The following is a 12,531-nucleotide window of genomic DNA, read 5'->3' as shown; positions in this document are numbered from 1 at the left end:
TTCTGTCAGTTTGCTGAGAATGATGGTTTCCAGGCTCAGGATCCAAACTCATCGTTTTTGATGGCTGCATAATATTCCATGGTGTATATGTGCCACATTTTCCCTATCCAGTCTATTGTCGATGGGCATTTGGGTTGGTTCCAGGTCTTTGCTATTGTAAACAGTGCTTTCACATGGTATTATGTGTTGGCCGGGCACAGTGGCTCACGCCTGTAATCTCAGCACTTTGGGAGGCTAAGGCAGGTGGATCACTTGAGGCCAGGAGTTAGAGACCAGCCTGGCCAATATGGTGAAACCCTGTGTCTATTTCATGTAATTTCTGTCTCAATGCATGCTGAATAGACTTCTCTAATGAAGGGTCTTTTTCAATCAGCATTTTCACCACCATCCCGAAAGTTTCAGTCTTATTGGTAAACCTGTTCAATCTCTTTGGTTTTTGATGCTATTGCTTTAGAGAGACTGTTTAGCTGACTATCTTCAAATAATTCTATGCCATCTGCTGTGTTTGACTCAGGTTCCTCTGACTGGTCAGTAAATAATGGTGCTGTGGATCCTGCCTCACACTCAGAAATTTCAGGCAAGGTACTTTCATCTGATTTCTCTAGCTTTTCAGCAGCCCACTTGCTTGCAGCCTCAGCAAGTTCCTTTTCAGTTAGCCTGCTGGGTCTGTCTAACACCTTTGATGAAGAAGCTGCTGAAGCACTCGAGGGTGAAGTGTCTCTTGATGTTTTCAAAGACTGGATAGGCCTCACTTTGTTTCTATGTTGAGACTGATGGAAAGTATGGTTTGCTCCTTTCTGGAGAGTAGCTTCTGCTACTGACACTGGAGCCAGATCTGCTGTGTGGAGAATCCTTTCGGTCACCAGGTGATTCTCTGAAAAAACCATTGTCCCTTTTATGAGGAGAATACTCTCTCACATAATGGGAAGAGTAGAAACTTTTTCTTCTACAGCCATCCCTCATGTCCCTGTATTCAGGTTGCCTGCTTGCAGAATGATCATCTCTTGTCCATCTATAACCAGATTCATCTCCTCTATGAGGTGGACCACTTATTCAATCATGGGAAAAACTGCAGCCCTCGTCATAGTCTCGGTAATCAACATCTCTGTAATATCTATTGTAGCTTTCTTCATCCGACCTGTCTAGCAGTGGTGGTAGTATTAACTAGTCTATTGTAGCCATCGCTGGGATGACTTCAAGGAGATGCTCGTTCTCTTGGAAGTCTTTCATATTCATATCATCCCTCAGAACACATTTCATCTCTTCTGTAAGCCATGGAATTCCTCACACCAGGGTGCCTAGGAAAGGGAAAGCTGTTCACCAGAGGCATCTGACATGAGGAATTCTGCATCAAAGGCACACAAGGAAGGTGAAGCTGCCCGCCACAGTGCACTGTGGAACCTGGTGCCCAAGAAGGGGCCAGTGCTTGACTCTGGGGAGGTCATGTGCACTGAAGAAACTGGATGCCAGGAAGGGGAGCATGCTGCAGGAGCCCCAGGATGGAGTGGCTAAAATTGATTTTTAATTCATTTTAATTATTTAAACTGAGATAGGGTCTTGCTCTGTCACCTAGACTGAAGTGCAGTGGCACAGTCGTGACATACTACATCCTCAACCTCCTAGGCTCAGGAAATCCTCCTGCATCAGCCTATTGAGTAGCTGGGACCACAGGTGCACACCACTACACCCAGCTAATTTGTATTCTTTTGTAGAGACGGGGTTTTGCCATCTTGTCCCAGCTGGTCTTGAACTCCTGGGCTCAAGTAATCTGCCTGCCTCAGCCTTCCAAAGTGCTGGTTACAGATGTGAGCCACCATACCCAGCCTAATATTCTTCATTAATAATGACACACTGATGGTTGAAGTGTAAGATATGTAAGTAAGAGGATAAATCTTTTAAAAACATCGCTAATTCTCACTATAGTTCTGTAAGGAAAATTCTTTCATGTTAAAAATGAAAAAAGCTGAAACAGAAGGAGAAAATAACTTACCATATAATTTAGCAAATGGTAGAAGCAGACGAGAATCCATATGTCCTTTTTCACTATCATATGCTGCCTTTATTTGTACACTATATGTGTTTATAAATGTGTGTGTATGAGAGAGGAAAAGTGTATGCATGCAAGCTTATCAATCTTTCTATGTATATATAGATACATTTTTTTAAACCAAGGCTGACTGCAAACTTTTTGCTGCAGTTCTCAGAAACCAGTGCTGTGAGGTTGTTCACTCCACACTGGCTTCCCTAGAATGACTTGAAATTTTATAAGTTGCAATTTACACAATTGATACGTTCTTCTCTTGTATCATTTTTACAGGCGTAACAGAATTTATACCACTTTATTTTTCAAAGAAAGGATTTCCAGGGCTGACAGTTGCTTTAATTCTTACTGGCTGGTCTTTGAAGGCATAACATTATTTTCTTTAGCATTATTTTTTCCTTCCTGTAAGGAGCAACACCATGTTCATATTGTGTCCATTGAAGCAGTTTCTCATTTTTGAAATTTTTATGCTTTATGGGATGAAAAAAAAAAGAGGAGAGGAAAGACCCAGTAGTGATTTAAGACCATGATTCTAGATTGAAGCATCTTGCTACTTAGGGGAACACCATATTTCATAGTGTATTTGCAGAAATGCTTCATGGCACAAACTCCTATTTCATGTCCTTGAAGGCCAATGGAGTAACAGAATTTCTGTTTCAGTGCCTATCTGATCAATAATCTCATGACTTTTTCTAGTTGCCATCCGTCTTGTGGTACACTTTCACTGTGTTGATGTATCGTGGCTAATATCTACATATATATATATATTAGATATCTACATATATATATATATTAGATATTAGCCACGATACATCAACACAGTGAAAGTGTACCACAAGACGGATGGCAACTAGAAAAAGTTGCCAAAAATATATATATATATATATATATATATATATATATATATATATATTTGTCTCCTGCAACTGTAAATTATTTAAAAAATATTTCTACAGGTGCTTACATTTATTTATATAAAACATATTTTCTTTTATTTCATTGGAGATATATATAAATCATTTTCACTGGAAAAATACATTTGGAATTTAGTGTGATTCCCCTTGGGCATGGCCTTTGAGTAAACATAGATTAATAGAGCACCATCTATATGGCAGACAATATTCTAGGCACTGTTTCAAAAATGAGTAGGACATGGACCCTGCCATTCCAGAGCTCACAGTCTTCAAAACCCTATGGAAACAACATGAAATAGTGTATACATTTTATTACCAATATACCTCAGTTTGAATCTTCTTTTTACCACTTGTTGGATGTTAGACATTCTATTTCTCAATGATATCATCTGTAAAATCGAGGTAATAATAAATATTATCTTAAGGCTTATGTGAGGATTAAGTGAGTTACTAAATATAAGGCATTCATAGTGACACCAGGCACATAGCACATACATCCCAATAAATTCTGGATATTATAATTATTATTAACATTAGTACTATTATTGTGATGTCAGAAGTAAGCAGCTAAAGAATATAATACTATATAATGAGTATAAAATAGAAATGTGTTCAAGAGGATAAAATACAAAACTTCTTTGTAAGTTGTCCTAGGAGAGATAAAACAAATACGTTGTTGAAGAAGACAGTATTTTCACCAGGCTTATGAGAAAAGTTATAACATTTTTGGCAGCAGAAATAGCATTTGAAGAGTTAGGAAGGCTTAAGAGAGCATGTTCCACTAAGCAAACTACAACTGAGGCCATGTGTATAATTGGGGAGTGAAGTGTAGGGCAAAGGGTAAGGTCACAAAAAGGTCTGGGTGATATACTAATAATTTGAGACTTTATCATGTTGACATTGGAAGCCCTGAAAGGCATTTTTTAAAATGGAATTGATATAATCAGATTTATATTATAGACAGATGATGCTATCTCCATTATGGAGGATGGGTCAGAAAACTAGCTGGAGGAAGGTAAGACTTAAGAATAGAAGGCTTTTCTGATTGGTCATATGAGAGCTGATCAGGTTGTCAAATAAGACACGGTCAATAGAAATGGAAAAGTTGGGATGTGCTTAAGACATATTTGAGAAGCTGAACTGGAGGATCATTTGGATAAAGGGAAAACAGAGGAAGAAGGTCATCTAAAATGATGCTAAAGTTGATGTTCAGTTGGGTGGATGACAGCACTATTGACAGGAATAAAGCACAGATTTGAAGGGCAGGCCAGAGGCAGGAGGGTGTTTGGCTGGGAATTAAATTCTGGAAAATCATTGCTTCACGGGCTAGTGGAAAAAGAAGGAACACAGAAGAAGACATGTCAGAAATGTGAAAGTAAGAGAAGAACCAAGTGTTACAGGTTCTAAGAAAGAAATAATGTTAAAAATATTTATTAGAGAGACGGAGCAAGGTGGCTCAGTAGAAGCCTATATCAATTGTCCCCTGCAACAGGAACATCAAATTGAACAACTATCTACACACAAAAAAAGCACCTTCAAAACAACCAAAAATCAGGTGAGTAACCATAGTACCCGAATTTAACATCACATTAAAGACAGAGGCAATGAGGAGTGTAGGAAAGACAGTCTTGAATCACCTACAACACCCCTCCTGCATTCTCCAGCAGAGGCCATGTAGTGCAGAGAAAGAATCTGTGCTTTCGGGGGAGGGACAGCACAGTGACTGTGGGACTTTGCACTGGAACTTAGTGCTGCCCTATCACAGAGAAAGCAGCATGGAGCAAAACTCAGATGTTAAACATGAAGGGACCACTTAGACCAGCTCTAGCCAGAGATGAATTGTCTATCCCAGTAGTTAGAACCTGAGTTCCAGCAAGCCTTGCCACTGTGAGCTACAGTACTCTAGGGTTCTAAATAAACTTGAAGGGCAGTCTAGGCCACAAAACTGCAATTTCAAGGTAAGTCCTGGTGCTGTGCTGGCCTCAGAACTGGTGGACATGGTGTGCATGCAACCCAGTGAGACACCAGCTGGGATAGCCAAGGGAGTGCTTACAGCAGCATCACCCCCTCCCCCAAACTCAGGCAGTGAACTCAGGGGGAGGCTCCCTCTTTCTGTTTGAAGAGAGGAAAGGGGATAGTAAAGAGGACTTTGTCTTGCAACTTGCTGCCAGGTCAGCCACAGTAGAACAGGGCACCAGAAGAATACTGAGGTCCCCATTCTAGGCTCTAGCTCCTGGACATCTCTAAACACACACCGAGCCAGAATGGAACACACTGGCTGGAAGAGAGGGATCTAAAAATCTAGTCCTGGCAGCATTCATCACCTGCTGATAACGAACCCTCAGATACTGAATAATCAGCAGGGATAGCCAGGCAGTACTCACTGTGGGCCTTAAGTAACATTCAGAGCTATGCTGGTTTCAGGTGTGACTCAGCATATTTCTGACTGTGGTAGCTAAGGGAAGAGGCTCCTTCTACTTGAGGAAAAATGAGGGAAGAGAAAAAGGAGTTTGTATTGCAGCCTTGGTACTGGCTCATCCACAGTGGGGTAGAACACAAAATGAGCTCTTGGGGTCCCTGATTCCAGGACTTGGCTTCTGGATGGCATTTCTGAACCTGCCCTGGGCCAGTGGGGAGCCCATTTCACTGAAGGAGGTGACCAAGGCCTGGTAGTATTCACCACAAGCGGACAGATATCTAGGGCCTGAGGGAACATTGGTGGTAGCCAGGCAGTACTTGTTAAGAACCAGGGGTGATGATCAGTATGAGAAGAGACCTCTGCTTGAGAAAATGGAAGAGTGAGAAGGACTTCATGTTGCTGCTTGAGTATCAATTCAGCTACAGTATAATAAGGCACCAAAAAGATTCCTAATGTTTCCAATGCCAGGCCCTGGCTCCTGGATGGCATCTCTGGGCGCGCACAGGGATAGGGGGAACTCACCACCCTGAAGGGAAAGAAACCAGCCTGTGTAGATTTGTTACCTGCTGAATGTGGAGCCCTTGAGCCTTGAGTTAACATAAGCAGTAACCAAGCAATGGCCACTGTAGGGCTTTTGCTTGTGTCACCACTCTCCCAACTCCAGGCAGCTCAGAACAGAGACGTTGTTTAGGGAAAGTAAGAAAAGAAAACAACAGTCTCTGTCTGATAATCTTGAGAATTCTCTTAGATCTTACCCAAGACCACCAAGGCGGCACCTCTGTGAGTCTATAACAGCTAAAATATTACCAGAATGGTGGTGTGCTCTAATGCAGATATAGCTGCAGTGACAAGAGACAGATTATAACAGCCAAGTCCCTTTGAATGCCTGGAAAGCCTTCCCCAAAAGGATGGGTACAAACAAACCCAGACTGCAATGACAATAATAACCACCTACCTCTTCAATGACCAGATGCTGACAAACATCCAGAATCATAAAGACAATCCAGGAAAGCATGACCTCACCAAAAAACTAAATAATGTACCAGTTACCAATCCTGAAGAGACAAGAGATATGTGACCTTTCAGATAATTCAAAATAACTGAGGAAGCCCAATGAAATACAGGATTACACAGAGAAGAAATTAGGATTCTATCAGATAAATTTAACCAAGAGATTGAAATAGTTAAAAAGAATCAGGAAGAACATTTGGGGCTGAAGAATGCAATTGGCATACTGAAGAATACATCAGAGTTTCTAAACAGCAGAATTGATCAGGCAGAAGAAAGAATTATTGAACTTGAAGATAGCCTATTAAAAAATACAGTCAGAGGAGATGAAAGAAAAAAAAATAATAAAGAATGAAGCATACATACGAGATCTAAGAAATAGCCCCAAAAGAAGAAATCTAGGAGTTATTTGACATTGAATAAGTAGAGAAAGCAATATGGCTAGAAAGTCTATTTAAAGGGATCATAACAGAAAACTTCCCAAATCCAGAGAAAGATAGCAATGTTTAAGTAAAGGTTATAGAAGACCAAGCAGACTTAACCCAATGTAGATTACCTCAAGACATTTGATAATCAGGTCACCAAAGATCAAGACAAAGGACAGACCACTAAAGCAGCAAGAGAAAAGAAGTAAATAGCATGCAATGGAGCTCCAATACTTCTGGCAGTAGCCTTCTCAGTGGATACCTTTCAAGTCAGAAGAGAGTGACATAACATAATTAAGGTGCTGAAGGAAACAAACAAACAAAAAAGTTTTATCCTAGAGTAGTATATTCAGTAAAAATATCCTTCAAACGTGAAGGAGAAATAAAGACTGTCCCAGACAAACAGAATAGCCATTCTGAATACACAATGAAAACAGAATAGCTATTCTGACTGGTGTGAAAAGGTATCTTACTGTGGTTTTGATTTGTATTTCTCTAGTAATCAGTGATATTGAGCTTTTTGAAATATAATTGTTGGCCATATGTATGTCTTCTTTGAAAAGTGTCTGTTCATGTCTTTTTTTTTCACTTTTTATTGTGGTTGCATGCTTTTCTCTTATGAATTTGTTCGAGTTCCTTATGGATGCTGGATATTAGACCTTTGTCAGATACATAGCTTGCAAATATTTTCTCCCATTTTGTAGGTTGTCTGCTTATTCTTGATACTTTCCTTTGCTGTGCAAAGGCTCTCAATTTTAGTTAAATCATACTTGTCAATTTTTACTTTTGTTGCGATTACGTTTGGCATTTTTTTCATGAAATTTTTACCCATTCCTATGTTCAGGATGGTATTGCCTAGGTTGTCTTCCAGGATTTTTATAGTTTTGGGTTTTACATTTAAGTCTTTAATTCAATTAAGGTTGATGTTTGTAAATATATGGTGTAAGAAAGGCGTCCAGCTTCAGTCTTCTGCAAGTGACTGGCTAGTTATCCCAGCACAATTTGTTGAATAGGGAGTTTCCCCCCATTGCTTATTTTTGTCAGCTTTGTCAAAGATCAGAGGGTTGTAGGGGCATGGCCTTATTTTGGGACTCTTTATTACATTCCATTAATCTATATGCCTGTTTTTGTACTGGTTCCATGATGTTTTGATTACTGTAGCCCTGGAGTACAGTTTGAAGTCAGATAACATAATGCCTTCAGCTTTGGCTATTTGAACTAATTATTTGTTCCACATGAATTTTAAAATAGTCGTTTTCTAGCTCTGTGAATAATGTCATTGGTAGTTTTATAGAAATAGCACTGAATCTGTAGATTGCTTTTGGTAGTATGGCCATTTTAATAATACTAATTCTTCCTCTCTAGGACCATAAAGTGTTTCTTTATTTGTGTCTTTTCTTATTTATGTGAGCAGTGTTTTCTAATTCTCATGGTAGAGTTCTTTCACCTCCCTGATTTCACTGTATTTCTACGTATTTATTCCTTTTTGTGACAACTGTGAATGGGATAGCCTTCCTGATTTGGCTCTTGGCTTGGCTGTTGTTGGTGTAAAGGAATGGCAATAATTTTTGTACATTGATGTTGTATCCTGAAACTTTGCTGAAGTTGTTTATAAGCTGAAGAAGCTTTTGGACCAAGATTATGAGTTAAAATTTTTTAAGATATAGAACCATGTCATCTGCAAGCAGGAATACTTTGACTTTTTAGCTTCCCATTTGGATGCCCTTCATTTTTTTTTTTTTTTTATCTTGCCTGATTGCTCTAAGACTTCTAATACTGTGTTGAATAGGAATGGTGAGAGAGGGCATCTGTGTCTTGTGTCAGTTTTCAAGGGAAATGCTTCTATCTTTTGCCCATTCAGTATAGTTCTGGGGAGTTTGTCATGGATGGCTCCTACTATTTTGAGATACGTCCCTTGAATACCTAGCTTATTGAGAGTTTTAAATATGAATGTATGTTGAATTTTATCAAGAACTTTTTCTGCATCTACTGAGATAATCATGTCTCAATCATGTATTTTTTTCTTTAGCTCTGTTTATGTGATAAATCACATTTATTGACTTGCATATGTTGAACCAACCTTGCATCCCATGGATGAAGCATACGTAATTGAGGTGGATTAGCTTTTTGATGCGTTGGTGGATTCAATTTATAAGTATGTTGTTGAAGATTTTTGCATCAATGTTCATCAGGGATACTGGTCTGAGTGTTTTTGTTGTTGTGTCTCTGTCAGTTTTTGGTATCAGGATGACACTGGACTTGTAGAATGAGTTGGGGAAGAGTGCCTTCTCTCAATTTTTTTGAAATAGTTTCAGTAGGCATGGTACCAGATCTTCTTCATATATACGGTAGAATTTGGCTGTGACACCCTCAGGTCCTTGGCTTTGTTTTGGTTAGTAGGATATTTATTACTGATTTAACTTCAGAATTCATTATTGGTCTATTTAGGAAATTATCTTCTTCCTGGTTCAGTCTTGAGAGGGTGTATGTGTCCAGGAATTTGTCCATCTCATCTAGGTGTTCTAGTTTATGTGCATATAGGTGTTTATAGTGGTTTCTGGTGGTTATTTTTATTTTTATGGGGTTAATGATAACAACCCCTTTGTCATGTCTAACTGTGTTAATTTGGGATTTTTTTTCTCTTTTCTTCTTTCTTAGTCTAGTTAGCAGCTTACCTATTTTATTAATTCTTTCAAAAAACTAACCACAGTATTCACTGATCTTTTTAATGATTTGTATCTCAATTTTCTTTAGTTCAGCACTTATTTTGGTTATGTCTTGTCTTTGGCTAGCTTTGGGGTTGATTTGCACTTGCTTCTCTAATTCTTTTAGTTGTGATGTTAGGTGGTTAATTTGAGATCTTTCTAACTTTTTGATGTGGACATTTAGTGCTATGAATTTTCCTCTTAACACTGCCTTATCTGTGTCCCAGAGATTCTGGTAAGTTGTATATTTGTTCTCATTAGTTTCCAAGAACTTCTTGACTTCTGCCTTAATTTCATTACTTATCTAAAAGTCATTCCAGAACATGTTTAATTTTCATTTAGTTGCATGGTTTTGAGTAATTTTCTTAGTCTTGACTTCCATTTTTATTGTGCTGTAGTCATGAGAGTATATTTGATATGATTTCAGTTATTTTGCATTTGCTGAGGATTGTTTTTTGCCCAATTATGTGGCTGATTTTAGAGTATGTACCATGTGGCAATTAGAAGAATATACATTCTGTTGTTTTGAGGTGGAGAGTTCTGTAGATGCCTATCAGATTCATTTGGTCAAATGCTGAATTCAGTTTGTAAATATCATTGTTAATTTTCTGTCACAATGATCTGCCTAATACTGTCAGTGGAATGTTGAAGTCTCCACTATTGTGTCTATGTCTCTTCTATGTGTCTAAGAACTGGATTTATGAATCTGGATGCTCCTGTTTTTGGGTGCATCCAGATTCATCAATGATCTGTCACAATGATCTGTCTAATACTGTCATTGGAATGTTGAAGTCTCCCACTAAGAGTCTCTGTCTCTTTCTAGGTGTCTAAGAACTGGCTTTATGAATCTAGATGCTCCTGTTTTGGGTGCATATATAATTTAGAATAATTAGGTGTTCTTGTTTTGTAGCCTTTACCATTATATAATGCCATTTGTCTTTTTGATCATTGCTGGTTTAAAGTCTGTTTTGCCTGAAACTGAAATTGCAACCCCTGCTTTTTTTTCCTGCTTTTCATTTGCTTGGGGATTTTCCTTCTTCCCTTATTTTGAATCTATCAGTGTCACTACCTGTGAGGTGCATCTCCTGAAGACAACTTACCTCTGGGTCTTGCTCTTTTTATCCAGCTTGCCACTCTGTACCTTTTAAGTGGGGATATTTAGCATATTTACATTTAAGGCTAGTATCGATGTTTGGATTTGATCCTGTCATTGTTTTGTTAGCTGGTTATTATGTTGGGTTGTTTGTGTGGTTGCTTTAGAGTGTCATTGGCCCACCTCTCTCTCTGGGAGTTCTGTCCTAGAGAGTTATGGACCTGTTGCTGGTCCAAACACATCTGTAGGAGGAGGAGAGTCCAGTTGGTAGGCCCTACCCAGTGAGGAGGAATGAGTTGGGGACCTATTTTAAAAAGGAGTCTGGCCATGTTTTTGTCCAGAAGCTGTGTTGTGCTGGAATACTGCTTCCCCCCCTGCTTGGATTGGACTCTTTAAACCCCACAGGCTGGAGGCCTAAGTTGCCAACACATCAAAGATGTCATCCCATCCCTTTCTCTGGAAGCTCTGCTCTGGGAAGGTTTCAAATCTCTATTGGCCAGAAAACACCAGTGGGGATGGCTGGAGACCCCAGTTGGGAGGTCCTGACAAGTGAGGAGGAATGGGATTGGGTACCCATTTTAAAAAGCAGGCGGATGCATTTTCATTGAGCAACTGTGCTGTGCTAGGGGACCACTTTTGTTCCTGGTTGGCTTGAACTCTCCATAGCTCAAAGACTGAACAGCTATGGTGCTGAAACAGCAAAAATGGTGGCCTGCCCCTTCCATTGGGATCTCTGTCTCAGGGAGGTGCAATGCTGCTACCAATGGCTGGCTGGAATTCCAAACCAGTGAGTTGTATCCTGTGAGGTACCATGAAAGTGGGGCCTGCAGAATATTGCTTTTCAGCTCTCTGGATTCAGCCCCTTTCCTAGGGATATGTGTGTGGGTCTAACCTCCCACTTTGCCTGAGTTGCAGCTACTTTTCCTGAAAAGCCCAGAAAGCCTGGATATCAAAGTCCCCTAGGTCTCCTTGTGTGCCTCAGTGGCTGTTCTGCTGAGACTCCATATAGCTATGTGTGTCAGCCTGAAAGCTCTGGTGGAGTGAGTTCACATGGGGATCTCCTGACCCAAGGGTTGCAAAGATCCATGGGAGAAGCAAGCATTTCTGGGGCTACATACTTACCACTTCCCTGTGTGGAGAAGGTTCTTCTGCTGTCATTCTGCCTTGCTTTTCCCCATTTCCTGTGGTTTAAGTTATTTCCCTGATTAATCCCAATATGTGTACCTGGATGTTTCAGTTTAAGGTGTGTATTTACTTGCTCCTCTGTTCCTCTCCATGAAAGCTGTGCACACGAGCTGCTTCTAGTCAGGCATCTTGGCCCAAGGTTTCAATGAAGAAATTGTGAATAAAATTGAAAAAATTCTTGAAAGAAATAATAATGGAAACATAACATATCAAAACCTATGGGATATGGTGAAAGCAGTCCTAAGAGAAAAGTTTATAGCAATAAGCCCGTACCTCAAAAAAGTAGAAAAATTTCAAATAAACAATCTATACCTTTTAAGAACTAGAAGAGCAAGAATAAACTAAGCCCAAAATTAGTCAAAGAAAGAAGTAATAAAGATCAGAGAATAAATAAATAAAATTGAAATTAAAAAATAAACACAAAAGTTCAATGAAACAAAAAGTTGTTTTTATGAAAAGATAAAATTGGCAAATCTTTAGGCCAATTAAAAAAGAGAGAAGACCCAAAAGAATTAAATCAGAGATGAAAACTCCTGTCTGTCACCATTTGCAGACATCAGGTCAATATGTATTAAAAGACTTCAATCCGCCGGGCGCGGTGGCTCAAGCCTGTAATCCCAGTACTTTGGGAGGCCGAGGCGGGTGGATCACGAGGTCAAGAGATCGAGACCATCCTGGTCAACATGGTGAAACCCCGTCTCTACTAAAAGTACAAAAAATTAGCTGGGCATGGTGGCGCGT

The 12,531-nt window shown here is 39.5% G+C and overlaps 1 pseudogene across 1 annotated transcript; it reads right to left on the bottom strand.

Moving 5' to 3' along the window:
- Positions 1 to 368: 368 nt before the first annotated feature.
- LOC108316263 lies at positions 369 to 1,276 on the bottom strand (annotated as a pseudogene). The gene is made up of 2 exons (XR_001830264.2): positions 1,186 to 1,276; positions 369 to 1,031 (listed from the first exon to the last, which is right to left on the bottom strand). The product of XR_001830264.2 is annotated as a periphilin-1-like (transcript).
- Positions 1,277 to 12,531: the final 11,255 nt, after the last annotated feature.

This window comes from Cebus imitator, unplaced genomic scaffold, assembly GCF_001604975.1.
Source record: "Cebus imitator isolate Cc_AM_T3 unplaced genomic scaffold, Cebus_imitator-1.0 Scaffold186, whole genome shotgun sequence".
Lineage (NCBI taxonomy): Eukaryota > Metazoa > Chordata > Mammalia > Primates > Cebidae > Cebus > Cebus imitator.
The sequence above is the reverse complement of the archived record's forward strand: the minus strand, read 5'-3'. Positions and strand labels throughout refer to the sequence as shown.